The sequence below is a fragment of the Amblyomma americanum genome, chromosome 6, assembly GCF_052857255.1.
Source record: "Amblyomma americanum isolate KBUSLIRL-KWMA chromosome 6, ASM5285725v1, whole genome shotgun sequence".
In the NCBI taxonomy this organism is placed as follows: Eukaryota; Metazoa; Arthropoda; class Arachnida; order Ixodida; family Ixodidae; genus Amblyomma; species Amblyomma americanum.
Window position 1 is genome coordinate 9,222,068 of NC_135502.1, and position 15,617 is coordinate 9,237,684.

At 46.9% G+C, this 15,617-nt stretch overlaps 1 protein-coding gene across 1 annotated transcript in view; it reads right to left on the minus strand.

Moving 5' to 3' along the window:
• The window catches only part of LOC144136267 (acetylcholinesterase-1-like), a 53,619-nt gene extending 40,463 nt beyond the window's left edge, over positions 1-13,156 (minus strand). The window contains exon 1 of the mRNA XM_077668474.1: positions 13,093-13,156. The gene's annotated coding sequence lies outside the window, so the exon portion shown is untranslated. The remainder of the gene's footprint in view (positions 1-13,092) is intronic.
• Positions 13,157-15,617: the final 2,461 nt, after the last annotated feature.

The window sequence follows — 15,617 nt, forward strand, 5'->3', positions numbered from 1 at the left end:
TTGAGCTCCCAGATGCCCAAATATAAACGCCGCTCAGTTGGGAAGGCTTAATTCTTTGGTAGCTTGCAGACCTAAGTAACACCTTACGCACTGCATAACACGATACGGTAAATATGCCCAATTTGAGCCACATAGTGTTCATTCCCTACAAAATAGAATATGGGCTAAATAAAAGACTCAGTTAAGAGTGCAATATTTCTCAAAAGAACCCAGGTTTACTCCGTAATTAGCTGCGTGATGCATATCATTTAATAAGTGAGACGCTTGTACGGCAATAGCGGCGACGCGTTAGCGTGGACATGAACCGTACTAATACAGGCCTGCTGGGCACGCGTAATGGCAATGCGCGCCATCTTGCTCAATTGCATCTAACTGCGCATGAGCAGTTTGCATACGTTAATCCAGTATATGTACACGCTAATATATCTCCGCTATGCTGAAATTCTCCATATGATTTTTGTTCCCCGTTCACCTTTTCTATTTCGGCCATAAATGAGCATTTTTACATCGCTGTGCTTGTTAACGCGGCACCGATTCATTTTTGCTCATGTGCAGAAAGAAAGAAGGGTCAAGAGCCAGTGTAAGGTTGGCAGAGTACTCTGTTAATTCTAGCTTATTTTTTTAATACGGCTGAAAACAAGGTGGTCTTACTCGCAACCGAACTTTTGCAACCTGAACTTTCATTCCCCGACGAAAGTCAAGACTGTTATGCCTTCTTACTGACGAGCGACTATTTCTGCCGTTTTATTTTGTCTCTTATTAAAAGCCATTTATCACACTGTGTAGAATCGTGGAGTTTGATGTGTAACTTTTATATTGTTCTTATCCGATGGCTAAAAAACGTACTGTTTTTCTTATAATCTAAAGTAAGCATATCTAGCGAACTATGCGAGTGTTCCGGTTATCAAATATTTTTTTTTTGATTGTTTGCGCACATTTAAAAAATGGAGGGGACATTTACGCTCTGCCTTAAGGGTATGATGCGATATCATTAGTGGGTTAATGCCCATATATGCAGAATTGGTCATTCTCTGCATTCATAGATGCCTGAAAGTCTTCATACCACTTCTGGCGCAGTGTTAAGCGATATGCCACTGCCCTACGATGGCAGGTGCTCCCATCGGTGGGGCTTGTGCGACCCAGGTTGCTCTTCCTGAGCGAGCAATCATTAACTTAACTGCCGCCTACCACGCTGGGCGCTATGCTTACTATCCGGTGGGCAGGTTGCAATGACGCCGCAAGGTCACGTGACCTAGGTGGCCCACCTGCCTCCTATAGGTTGCTTCTCTGGGGATTTGTTGTCGATTTTTTCGCTCAAGGTCAACGACGCCGGATTTTTTGCGACACGAGCGCCTCAACGCATTGTCGTTAAAATAGCGGCCTGTACAAACATTTTAGTAAAATATAATCATCCCTTCCATGCTTTTGTAGCGATAGCTACATTACGGTAGCATTTCGTGCCTTCAACGTGGCGCCGCCACTTTCACGTGGCTGGTCACGAGGTTCGTCACGTGACCAGCCACGTGGTTGGTCATTGGTGCGGAGCAGCTGCTGCTGCCGGCGGCGCGGCGCGCCGGCGAAACCGAGCTGCAACCGCTGTGCGCATGCGCCGTGTCGAGTGGGACGAAGATGAAGAAGGAACGCCCAGCGAAACGGAGCGGCGAAAGACTGACTTTGCAATTCAACTAAGCAAGTTCCACTCGGCCAGCTGCAGCTTTCGCGTCACTCCAGGTTTAACCAGAGCTAAACCACTGGCATTTTTTTTTGTTTTGCTTCTCGACTAACTACAAACCTCACATACGATAACATTAATCAGCCTCTGAATAACCATACTTATAGTGAACGGTTGGTAGAATTTGCAGGAACCATGATTTGGAATAATTTGCCACCAGTGATAAAAAAAAAATCTCTTGACACTTGTAAAACACTGAGTGCATACTTTAAGAACCTTTTTCCGTCCGATGCAACGGTCACTTTTAGTTTGTGCCTGAAGCGCGGTATTGTTCTGGTCAGATTTCGTTCGCCTTGTCTGTGCTATAACATGTTCACTCATGTGTTTCATTTTTACCAGTGTTGTGTTTTATTCTATCGGCGGTGTTATTGTATTTTCATTTCACGCAAGAGCGATATCTTTGTCCAACTGTATTTTGCTTTTTAATGAATTCCACGCTAGCATCCGGCTATCGGTTTAAGCGGTGTTTGGTTGATCGTATGGCACATGTAGAAATAAAAATGAAATAAAATTCCGTCGACTATATGAACAAGACCGCGATGTGAACTCATTGATGGCTCGTTCGAAACGCAGTTTGATTAGTGTGTTGGTTAGAAGCGACCTTCCTGAAAAATTAGCTGTGGTTTAAACTTTGGTTAACCCTGGCGAGAAGCGAAAGCTTCCTTTGAATGGCTACGTTCAAAAACGCCACACACACTGCCGAACTGATTGCCTGTAAAGCGTCGATGAAATGCCCGATGGGGCAGTTGCCACTTGCCACAGTGGGCAGATTGTGATGACGTCATTTGGTCACCAGATTTGCCACGTGACACCTGTCTCGTGACTGCACTGACGCTGTCCTCTTGAAAACCTAGCGTAGTGAAGCTTTCGCTTCAAAAATTACATTTTTATGTCACCGTTCCAAATTCCTTGTCTCTGAAATTCAGACCAGCAGTTTCTTCTCCAGAGTACCGTGTGCCTCTTTTCTTTTCTTCCTGCTTTCCTCCCAATAGGATCTTCCTCTCGCATATTTTCCCGCACTCCAGCTAGCCTGTAACTTGTTTCAATTACAGCCGGCAATTCATCGTGCCCCCCCCCCCCCCCCTTGTAATTTGCTTTGGCTTATCTTATTTTCTTTCTGGACGACGTAATTAAGGAGCGCGATGTTTCAGCCGAGTATATTTGCGGTAGAATCTAGCGAGCTGCTTCCTGACAGCAAGGAAATCCCAGGTATTGCAACGTATTCTTACATCCGCATGCGGCCAACACCGTCATCACTTCGGCGCCAAAGCCACGTTCCATTGTCCGGCTTCATGCCAGAAGTGACGAAAGCCCTCGTTTCCTTGTTAGACTAGCGTTGCCTAGCCTGCAGAATTCATTCTGCATTGTGTCACTATCTTTCACGTCTGCTGTTTTTTTCTTTCTCGATAAGGTCGTTACCTCAGCGCCTCATCGCACAGAACCCCTAACGGAGTTAAGTGCTTTGGGCTTCCTCGGGATGGAGACGGACATGATTCGCCTGCGCTGCTTTTTTTTTTTTTAACGGAAAAGCACGAAACGGAAAAGGTGGAGCGCACCACCTTGGTGCGAAAACAAGCGCTTCCGTAACGAGCAGTAATCTTATCTTATTAAAGAATTGGTGATTACTTACCCCTATTAATTACCCCTATTGTCAGCGAGAAAAGCCGGGACTATTTCCCGCTCCTTGTGTCGAGATATCTGCAGTGCCGAAGTTCCTTTTAACTTAAAACATAGGATGTTAGGCCGTTTGTCAAGGTCGTAACTTTTGCTGTGTCTTACGGTTGGTTCTTTCCTCGTTCTTCACGCACTATTTCTTCGCCCACAGAGAAATACCTGCCAGTGATTTCGCAACCGCTCTTTTAGTCTTCTTAGGATGGTCTGCATGATCAGAGCAGAAACCAAATGAAAGAACACTTTCCATGTTCAACAGAGAAATGCCCTGCGATACGAGGGGTCTTTTTCACGCGTCGTACCGCTGTCGCTATTTTAGAGGGCCACCCTTTGTTAGGGAGACGGAAACTTTCCAGGATGACAGCCAGCGAGCGAGCATTGACGCTCTTGGATAAGAGTGAAACCACGCATCAAGGTTTCCTTCCGCTAAAGTGTGCCCCGCATATTTCGCAGTGTGAGTGCGCGTATGCGGAGCAATAAAATCTCTATCTTGTAAGAGCGCGTGAATGAATGCAACAGGAGAACCTGAGACCACCACGCGTACCGCTCTGACAAGACAATACGGCACGTACTTTTGCCCTCTTCTCAGCCCGAGCACACATCGGCGATCAGCTTTTTCTCACGGCCTCCGATCGCCAATTGTGCCTTCGTTTATTTTCTTGCATATTTTGGTCATCTTTCTCACGCTATTATGCGGCTGCGTAAAAGGGATTCTGATTCTAGATGTTTTAGATTTGCAAACGGTTTGTACGTTTTCAATTATATGAATGCTCACCAACGCGTCATTTAAGATTTATTGCGCGTGACACTCGTACACAAAGTATTCACCGCACATAATTTTGAAAAGTTTTTGGAAAATAATAATAATAATAATAATAATAATAATAATAATAATAATAATAATAATAATAATAATAATAATAATAATAATGTTTATTTACACCAAGTACAACTTACAGGATCCCACAGGCAAGCAGAAAAAGCTGTTATGAAGACCGCTTGACGAGGCCGCAAGCCCCCTATACATTTGTCTTTTTATAGCGTCGCAGAAACAGAAGTCATGACGACGTCTTGAAAAGTAATCCAGACAAATACACTGTTCGTCAGTGACATCATACAAAAACAAAAATAGTAAACTGCATAGCACAGCATTCATTATACAACGATCAAACCCGCATAATAACTGATACAAGAATGAATTGGTTGAGTAAAAAAGAAAACATAAGGAACTACCGTAATTTGTGCACAAGGCAAGTAAACGAACAGACAACTCTATGAAAATACTGTCAAGGTATAAAATGTGCTTCTAAATCATCGAAAGAGATATTTGAAGAGAAATTTGATCGTCCTGTAATTGATTCAGCATTCTAGGTAGTTGATTATGTAATGTCTGCATTCCGTAAGTTGTTCTATATATTTTTACTTTCCATTATTCGCTACGACGCGTGTTATGTGCGTTAACATTATTTTCTGGGTCTCTTCCTTCGGAAAGGATTTTAAACACGAGAAGGCATACGAAACAGACATGCATCTTGCCCTGTTATACGTTCACTGCATAAAATATCACAACTTCGTTCCATCATTTCAACATTTATTTCATTTTTGCTGTCAAACCTCATCTGCCTATAGAAGATCCTAATGGATTCGCATCTTCATGACGTGTCGACAGATCGCTCATCATGATGTGTGTGTGCTACCATTGACTTCTGTTGTGGGCTCTTTGAACGTTAGCTAAATAACAACTTCTCTACGTGCCCAGTGTGGTTACCACATCAAAACTTGTGGCTTTCTTCGCCATATTGGAAAAAAAAAGTGAGAATCGCAACAGAATAGTTTAATCAGTGTGTATCTGAAGTGAAGGGGCTTTCACAGATGGGAAACGCGGAATTTGGCGCTCCACTCTGCCAACTCGTCTTTGACGTTATCAAAACAGTAGAAAAATGTCACTGGGATTAAATGAATAAAGTAAGCGATTGAGGTGGACAGCAGCACTGAGCTGCACTGCATGCATAGTCAGAGACGCGATCAGTGAGGCCATTTCAAAGTATAACGAAGACCGTCACCCTCCTAACCGGTCACTCCCTTTTCGACGATAACAGCCGGCTCCACTCTGTGCTGCGAGGCCTAAGCTAGCCGTCATTCTGCACCAAAGCAAGCATTACTCAACGTTATTTTATCATTCTCCGCCTTCCGGCACCCGACCAGTCCTGAGCACTGTCGCTGGGCCACGTGTGTTCATATTCCGTTCAAGTAACCCAAAGCCCTGAGAAGTCGTAACCGGCTTCCACACTACGAACACGGACTGCCCTTCCAACCCGGTAGACTGCGCTGAAGTTCGGAAGACGGTGAACGTGACCGCGCCGTCAGTGCAATCCCTCTGCTTGGAGTCCAGCTTCGAGCAATAAATAATCATGACTGTCGGCACCACACTGTGACGTAGAGCGTGACGTTAAGGTTCATTAACCGCACGTGTGAGATGATGCGCTGCGATAAGCTGTTGTTTTCTGAACGTTTTGCCCGTCTAGTGCTAAGCTTGCAGTCCAAAAAAAAAAAAGAGGGTGTGATAACGATCGTTATTTCCTCTGATTGCTGACCCCGCGCGTTCCCTGAATTGAGAAGTGAGGTTGTGATCGGGTTATTAGACAAGCCGCGGGAGGGGTACCTGGAAACGCGAAGGGCCTCTAAGTTGTGCTAATGAAAGCGCTACGGAGAGTACGCTGTAATATCGCGGCACCTTAAGATTGGTGACCTGTGTGCCCTCTGTAAATAAGGAATTTATTATGGCTCAAAGTTTGGCCGCATATAATATCATGCGACTTCGCCCTCTCCTACCTTTTGCGAGGCATCCTCATCGCTGTTTTTTTTTATTATTCACCTTGCCATTCTTCGACGGTGTCTAAGGTTATTGATTGTAACTTGTTCGTTCTGGTGTTAAGCAATAATCTGCAGTTACTTGAGACGCTAATTGCGAGACCGCTTACAAGTTCATTTATTCGAACGAACGACTTCAACATGGCCATCATCTCTCATAAACCTCATCATCATCAGCGTGAATACGCCCACTGCAGCAAAAAGGCCTCGCCCACATAAACCTGTCAGTAATGAATTATATAAGCCTGCACTAACTGTAGTAATGAAGGTGGCAAAGTTTCCACATGTAAGAAGCACTGCAAACATCCTGCTCGTCATTCCGAAACCCGGTTGTAATGCTTGTTGAAATGAGAAAATTTAGGCCAGCGCCAGTTCAGATACCGAAGGAGAAGATGTGCCCACTATATTGATTTTTCAGTAAGCTACTTTGAAATCTCCAGTGCTAACCCATTCCTGTCCGCTTGCGGTTTTTCGGTTATTGTTATGCCAAACTTCCTGCGAATGTTTGATGCATGCGCTAGCGTCCTCTATTCTCATAAGAGCTGATGCAAGCCTTTAACTAAGGGAGCGAAACCTACAAATATGGCGGCTCAAAAAGTTCCCGGTACAAATGAGACATTCATTAGAACAAGTGTTTATATTGCTCTCGTGTTCTTATGTTCTCTTATGCTCTTATTATCATTTTGCTTTTTCCCTACTGGTGCATTTCGCGTCACGTCCATGGGATTTTCTGGCTTATACATGTCTTGCGCTTTGTGTTCTCGCTTTCCAGTCGAGGTGGGTGCTCTGAATTGTACTCTGCAATGATGAAATCTCATAGCGGGTGGAAGTATTTAAAACTAAATAAATAAGCTAAGTGAATGGTGCACGCTGCAGTTCATTCGAAGCCAACATTTTCGCGCGATGATTGCGGCTGGAACCACAGTACACTGGCCGAGTTTCTCCCGCCAAATACTAGCTCTGCTGCTTCTCCGAAAGATGTCAGTGTACGCTCCACTTAGTCTCCGAGAACCTACGTGACCTGCGTTCGATCCTGAGCATCGTGGGAAGGTTTCAGGACCACTCGATTCTGAGTACGTGCGACAGAGTAACAGTTGTATCTTCCGCCCTGCCAATGCCTTCGCAGGAAAAGTCATTCAAGGTCGCTTGAACGTAATGACAGAATGGAACATTTTTAATTCGAACACGCTTCGCGCAACCCTTTCAAACGAGCGCTATCTTTTCAGCATTCAGATCGTCGCTACAAACGGTCGTCTGCGCATGAGATTTCAACGCTTATCATCAGGCGGCATGAACTGACGAATCCGAAAATGCGAGCGAGAGAGAGAGAGAGAAACAGAAGGATAGGCGAAGAGGTTTTCCGGGAGAAGGTGCCGCTTTGCTACCCTGCACTGTGGGAAGGATACGAGAGGATATAAACGGGGAAAGGTAAAGCCTGATGGTTTGGCAAAGTCGATAGCCTTTCGTGCTGGCGTGAGTCGTTACGCAATGCTTGGCGCGCACAGGTACGACAGGCACGTCCCAGCTCGCGTGCCACTCCAGGAGCAAGCCAGCTCGCGGTGCAGTAGAAGCCAACACTCCCGCCCGTACGCTGTTGTGGCTCTGGCCGATATCTGCGCCATTAATCGTACGGGCGCCGACGAGCTAAATCTACCGCGAAATAGCGCTGCTTCTTAAAGCAGCGCTGCCAGCTTCGCTGCAGGCTGGCGCGGTCGGCCAAGCGCGGTCAAGTGTTTCGTTCTCCTCGAGTGGGCAGCCACGACAACAACCCTAGCCTACGGCGGCGCTTTTTGGCGTCCTTACGCTCATCGCGCACCGAAGCTAGTCTTCGCTGCGAGTGGGAGTCAACGGATTCCAGGGCAAACGGGCACAGATTGCCGGCAAAAATGGGGCGGCCGTAAGCAATGTCACACTCAAACCACGAGGGAAAGAAACAGAGACCGAGAACGCTCCCTGCACTGATCAGGGCTCGATGGAGTTACATAAAACTAGTGTAGGCAGTGCTTTGTAATGAAGCGAGGTACTTAACATTTCGTAATTACTTAAAATTTTTCATGACCGTTCCTCTCTGGAGCCGTGTTACCGGCTCACAGCGCCGGAGGCAACGCAGATTTTGCTGTTTTATCTTTTGTCGTTGCTGCGGAAATGGGACACGGCAGGCCAGGTTAGAAGGAAGCGACTCCCCTTTTGCAGCTGAAGAAAGTGTCTGCAACCTGCTCTTTCCGTAGATGCGGAAGTAGTGCTAGCGCTTTATTCTATAGTGGCACGCGTAGTCTTCATATTACCAGGGTGAAGCCTCTCTTAAAAGGGTGGGCTTCTAAGCAGTGCAATGGGGCTGCTGTAGCATGCGTGGCAGTCCTAACCTTCGGAGAGGAAAACATCAGAGTTCGTCTTACCTTCAGGAGATTTGGAATGCTGGGAATGCATAACGAGCCACACGGCGTGGTCCATAACCTAGCCCCTCGTGGGCTCTAAGCTATTGACATTATGTGCATTGAAGGCAATTAAAGGAACCTGATACCACAACTCAGACCGTATAATGAGCGCGTGATACAAGAGCAACACAACCACGAACACTTCCCTTGTGTTATCGTGGGAAATACTCCTCTGCGGGTACCATTACAACCACGCGGAATAATAATAATAATTAGTTTTTGGGGAAAGAAAATGGCGCACTGTCTGTCTCACTGTATCGGCGGACACCTGAACCGCGCCGTAAGGGAAGGGATAAAGGAGGGAGTGAAAGAAGAAAGGAAGAGAGAGGTGCCGTAGTGGAGGGCTCCGGAATAATTTCGACCACCTGGCGATCTTTATCGTGCACTGACATAGCACAGCACACGGGCGCCTTAGCGTTTTTATGGATGCAAAACGCTAAGGCGCCCGAAAGCTGCTTTCAGCACGTGGCCGTGATGTAATATTATCTTTCTGTGTTTCTCTTTCAGGTGTCCGAATAGAGAGCTGGTCTGAAGCGATGCGGTGGTGGAGTAAGTCAACTTCAATTTATTTTTAGTTTTTTAGCCGGACTGCAAAGCGATCATCGGATATCCTTCTCGTTCTAGACGGAAATTGAAGGAGGAAAAAAATGGTGCACAGGTCACTCTGGAAATTACGTCTAGCGGATTAGTAATGCAGTAGCAGCGTAGTGGCAGTCCTACGGCCGACGTGATCTTTCATGCTTCCTTTTTATGATTATCATTTCAGTGGCGACTTAGCATGGAAAATGACAATCGAATGTCATCGGACACTCGCAAAAGCTTCACGTTACCCGTTGCACATTCAGTTTCACGTTCGGCGCAGAAATCGTTGCAAGTGCTCTCGATGAGAAGATCCACGAAGGTCAAACCTCTTCTATACATTTTCATAATCTCGGCATGCATCCGTGTAGTATATGAGAAGCAAGCGTTGCGCACATTTGAAAACTCCCCTAAAAGACAAAAAGCCATAAACGACGCTAAACGCGCTAGCGGTGGCGCGAACCTATGCGTGCAAAGCGTACGTCTGGGATGTGTTTTAGGTACAAAAAGAAAATGACTGCAGATTGTGTTACGTAAGCGTTACACCTGGCACAAATCTTCACTTTTTTACTTGGAGCATCGAAAGACGTGACAAATTTCAGCAATATACTCCTGTTTTTCCGCACTTAAACTGCAGCACCGTAACAGAAGAACGTAACGCGCGCTGATAAGATAACATGGTTTGACCTTATTTACTTTTTCATCAACGCACCAGGAGTTGCTACTGATGTTAATCAATGCCACGTTTCAGCGGAATTGCATGTTTTGAGATCTGGGGACATAAAGGAGGCAGCAGTTGAGCTGCACAACTGAAGGCCTCAACTGGAGATTACCGTGAATTCCCGCCCGCTTATCGTTTCATCTCTGAGCGTGGAATGACAGCAGAGCAGACCAAGCTCAACTTAAAAGCTCTCAAAACACACTCGGGTTAATTAAACGTGTTCCGGCTTTTGAAGAACGGCGTTTCGTTTTCTTTTTTTTTTCTTCAATGCTACGCCACTGTGGGCAGCAATCGCGAACCTGCGCGGAAACATTAAAGCTATTGTCTGGCGGCGAACATGTCGCATACGAATCCCTTCAGTTGCACGTCATTTCCAACTCCAGGAAGTCTTAGAGGTGGTGAGGAAATTGGGAAGGCTGCAGTGACTTCGCAAGCCTACAAATAACTTTGCCAACGTACCGCACATAATGACGTGTGAGGGGCAGCTCTTTCTAAGGTCACAGAAGCAAACCGGCTGTCACATCCTGCTATGAGGAAGATCATGATACAGTTGCAAGTTCGCTGTGAAGAACCGTGTTGAATTAAACATTTGCCGCTCATCGGGCGTAATAATCTAATCTGATGACTATCAGAAGCTTCCAAGAGTTGCTCCGCTACGTCACAGAAAATGAGGACACCTGCTATATCAAAAGAAAAACGGAGCGTTTAGGAAACCTTCGTGCGTTGAGTTTAGGACCTCCGCGATACTTGCATTGCGGAGCATTATCGCATATGGGTTGATTGTCATCTCAGGGGATAAAATCAGCAATTCAATCCTCTCTGGCGGGAAGTAACGCTGAGGTCGTGGCGCCAGCGGATGCGGTATGTAGAGTAACATAGCTGATGAGATATGTTTCAGTTCGTTTTATTTTCAATTTATTTTGCTTAAGTATGACCAGCCCAAAAATTCGAAAAACCCTGAACGTTACCGTAATGTCATTAGGCGCTACCACCGCAGATTTCCTAGTGCCGCTGTCGGTCAGCCTCGACAGAATGCATACCATCAGTATGCAAAACGGTTAACTTTCTTCGTATTTAAAAAAAATCTAAATATCTCAGATTTTGCTTGAGGCGCACAAAGTTTTAGTCTCTTGTACGATTTTGAGTAATTCTACATGTTGTCGGTCGTACGAAACTCTACGAGGGTGTACTAGCAATGGCAGGAGGAGCGAAATAGGCACTCGCAGGTCTCTCTCTCTCTCTCTCTCTCTCTCTGAAACCATAACACTCACAGCCGCTTATGAAAACGTGATACTACGTATTAATGTTTTTCTTATGTGCGACGCCTAAAAACAAGAGAAGTGCGCTAGAGCAAAGCGCGTTTTATGCGTTGTGCAAGTGTGTTTTAAGAAGGCCTCCTTTCAAAACGGCGCTAGTCATTCCCCTCACTTGTCGACAGTTTGCGCGCTAATTGCACATGGTCACACACCGTATATTCATGCACAATAATACACCCTAAGCTTCAGCGATGGCTCGGTAGACCGTTGACGTCAATGATACACTTCCAGAGTTAGTTTATTCAACATCAACTAGCAAGAAAATGCAGCTGTGTTAAAGACGAGACGAGCTAGCGTTTGAACAAAGCGGCATCTGAGACCCTCTTAAGTAAAAGAAGCTGCATTCTGCTTACCATTCTGGTGCAGCAAAACAATAATGAGGGAAAGCTTTGCGCGAGTTGCGGAAGGCAATACTTCGAACGTATTCGGCTTTAGAATAATTTAACAGCGGACGGCCTTGGAAATTCCAATAGAACAACGGCATAACTTGGAAGAACGAATCTTTCGCTACGATGTGTTACTGTTAGGCTACTTTCCACGTTCGTGTGCTGCTACCACTAAAAACGAACAGGAAGGCAAACTACACCTCCGGCAGACGCAACTTAGCCACAGTTACGCTCGCCTCTCGGAGCAGTTTTTGGCACGGCAGCAGAAGTTACAGCTGGCATATGCAAACCAAAGGCAGTGTCCAGAAAGCTGATCGCAGATTGAAGCGGTGGTTTATTCGCCGGCAGCTCTGATAACCTACGCCGGACTGTCACAATTGCTGAAGCGACGAAGGCGCGAGGCAGTTTCGAACTGTTCTTGCGTGCGAGATGCTCCAATGGGTCGACCCCCTTTTCTTCTTAAGCCAGCTGTAGCTTACACTTTACAATGCAGTGGCAACCATGACAATGCACGTAATGATTGCTTATGGCCTTCTCTGCAGCATATAATGTGTTTTTTAACAGTTGCTGCTGTGTTTGATGCACCTACTGGTATTTGTGTAGCTCGGTGGCCTACGTGGATGCCATTGCGCGGAAGTATTTTCCTTTAAAACAGATGTTTGTGATCATATTCCGCTGCACCTTGCTCTGCAGTGAACCACCCGTTTCTTCTGCTCTAGTGTGGTTGTATACACGGAACACTTGGCTATAGATGTGGGCTATGCGTGACCCACATCTTCTTTAAATGGCGACAAAGATTTTATAGAAACCTCTCGCATCACATAATACCGGCCGTGTCTTTCACATTGAAGCTATCAGGGGTGAAAAGCTTTTGTCTCATACCTGTGTCATAACCGTAAATAGAACCAGTAGGAGCAGTTGAGAGGCGCTTAGGCTTCCAGAGCATACAAAAGCCCCACGACAGCGCTGCATGCAGCCACATTTCGCGCGCTAAGAATAATGGCGATGGGCACGTAGTTTAATTGAGGGAAGCCATGTCGGCCACCGCGCTAAGTTCTTGCCTCGTCATGCTGTACACTCTTTCCGTTTTGGTGCGACCTATAATTTTCTCACCTCCTCTTTCAAAGTCGGCAACAGCGTTCCACTTTTTTTTTTTTGCTACACAATTCTCTGAAAAATAAACTCGAAACGGCTCCTCATTCATTTCTTAATATTACCGCCTGAATGCCTCTTTTCTAGCCAATCATGTCTTTACCTTTTACATGAAGTGCCACTTCACCAACCTTACCGTATTTTCTTCTAAAGTAGTCCACGCCTGTGTTGGTCCATTACGTGGCCTGTTTAGCAAAAGCGTTCGAAATCACGCTTTCCCAAAGCTCACCTTTATTCGAAGACGGGACCCCGCTCGGTGTGCGACACATACGCGGCGCGACCGCTCGAGTGACAGGCATCTCCGGAGCCCTGCCCAATATATACATAACATCCAGGGCGGAGCCCCTCTCCCGGTGACACACGCCAAGCGCGTCATGTGTCGAAGCCAAAGCGTGCCTCCGTCGCTGCTGCCGTAGCTGCTCAGCATGTATGACTTAATCCAGTTCGATTCATCGCCTCCCGAGCCCCCTTCTCTCTCCCCCAAGTTCCTTCTCCTTCGGGCTTCAGCCCTGCGCGGAATCCCGAGAGGGCTTCGTGAAAGGTAGGCCGCCACGCGCCGTCTTCGCGTGGGGTCGCATCGTTTGAGAAGAGTAACGACCCCCCCTCCGCCCCCCCCTTTTGTCTGTCGACATGGCGGTTACGCGCCCGAGCGACCTTCGTGCTCACTAATCCATGGCAGCGTCGGCGTAGTGGCGGCCGACCGAGGAGCGTTTGGCCCCCGGCCGCAGCGCCCGACTGCAGCGCCACTGGAAGTATTTGAGTCCCGCCTGAAGCACGTCTGCCTAACGGTGCCGTGACGTAATGCCTCGGGACAAAGCGACTACTCTAGCATAGCCGCTTGGTCGCACTTAGGCATAATTGTTAATTACATCCGCCCCACTTTCGCGCCCCTAACGCTGTCAGTTAGGTCGCCTCTTGAGGATCACATGAGATGCTGCGCGGGATTCATTTTTGTAAGCGCGTCAACCTCACCCCCTCCGCCTGGCCTCCTCTTGTCCCTCAAGAGCGGCTACCAGCGATGGAAGGCGCTCGGGCTTGAAGAAGCACGCGTGCCAAAGTAAATGGCGGGATGGCTGTTGGTTGCCCGCCCCAGTGACCACGCGGCGGCTCGAGTGCTTGGCGACGAGAACGGGAATGCTCGCTGGCTGGGAGAAGACGCTTCCTAGCGACGAAAAACACGACTGCTTCGCGGCGTCTTTGACGTTGCGAAAGGGAGGAAGCTGTCGACGCCGCAGTTCCCTTCAGTCCGGCCTCGCTTCCTGTCACGTGGAGTGTTAGAACGCAGGCGCAGAAATTTCGGAGCATGTGGGGTTTCAACCACCATACACGCACTACTATTAGTATCGCAGTGAACGGACTCCCGCAGTGCAGAATCGAACAGGGCGGCGTCAGTAGAGGTTTCATTCGCGGAATAGTTTATGGGCGCTTTCCAGATTTTTCCATACGAAAACACTCGCACACCAAGCGTTCAGTTTTGCTGCCTTGGTATAGAAGCGTTACCTTTTAGGTTCCAGTTTCAGTTTTGTGAAGCAACACCTGCCATATTTATTTAGCGCAGTGAAGCTATTTTTAACCCAATAGCGTTAAAGGCCCCGTTCACCAGAAAATCCGGTGTCGGTGTTGTCGACGTCGGCGCAGGTGTTGTGAGCGAAAATTCACGGGCATGACTCTGGCAGGTGGTCCCCAGAGAGCAACCTCGGAGGCAGGCGGGCCACCTGGGTCACGTGACCTTGTGGCGCCATCAAAATCTGCTCACCGGATAGTGAGCAAACTGCGCACCGTGGCAGGTGGCAGTTAAATTAATGATGGGTCGCTCGGGAAGAGCATCCTGGATCGCACAAGGCCCACCGCTGTTAGCACCTGCCATAAACGGGCAGTGGCGCGTTGCTTAACCGCGGCACCACTGCGCCAGGAGTGGTATGAGTAGTACCAAGGATCTGTGAACGCAAAGCAGACAATGACCCTCTGTTTATATAAAAATTAACCCATTACGCTATCGCGTCATTCCCTCAAGGCGGAGCTTAAGTGTCTCCTTTAATATTTTTGTTAGGGCTTTTATATGGTGAGTGAAAGGAAGGACATCCATTATTATAGGGCGTTTATCAAAGCAACGAGAGTAAGGCAGCCAAAATTCAGTTACTTTCTCAGCGTACATGTTTTTGTGGTGGTTGGAAAGCATCGCACATTCAATTGGTTCCGCGAACTAGGAGAAAGAAAGGGTACGGCAGGCACCAATCAGCCTTGATGCTGCTGTCCAGACAAAATCACTGACACCGCTTTTGGACATCACTGTTCCGACGTTGTCGTACTCGGGCACCTTTGAGGCGAGCTGGGTTGCGCCGGTATCCCTTTTCTGTCGATAGCCACACTGGCTATCGGTCCAAATATCTGCAGTGTGTATAAATTTTCCCTTGTTGTAACTGAAAAAAATATAGAATATTGAATCTTGAAATGTTGTCCTCTAGTATGACTCAACTCAACAAATTTACAGAGAGTACGAGAACTTCTACTGCGCTTTGCCTAACTAGGCCTTGAATATAAATGCAAGAAGAACAGGAAGTAGGTAAAATTGACAGTACGCTGTTTTCACGCCAAAAAGAAATAGAATATAATGGGCTTGATTGTTTACTTCCCGCAAACAAGATTGTTTTTTAATGCAGCGTGCGAAGAAACATTAAGAAATTCTTTTTCTCTAAACCTTGAAGCTGACATGGACGAAAAGCTGGAGGTATGTTGTTTAATGACCAGTACAGG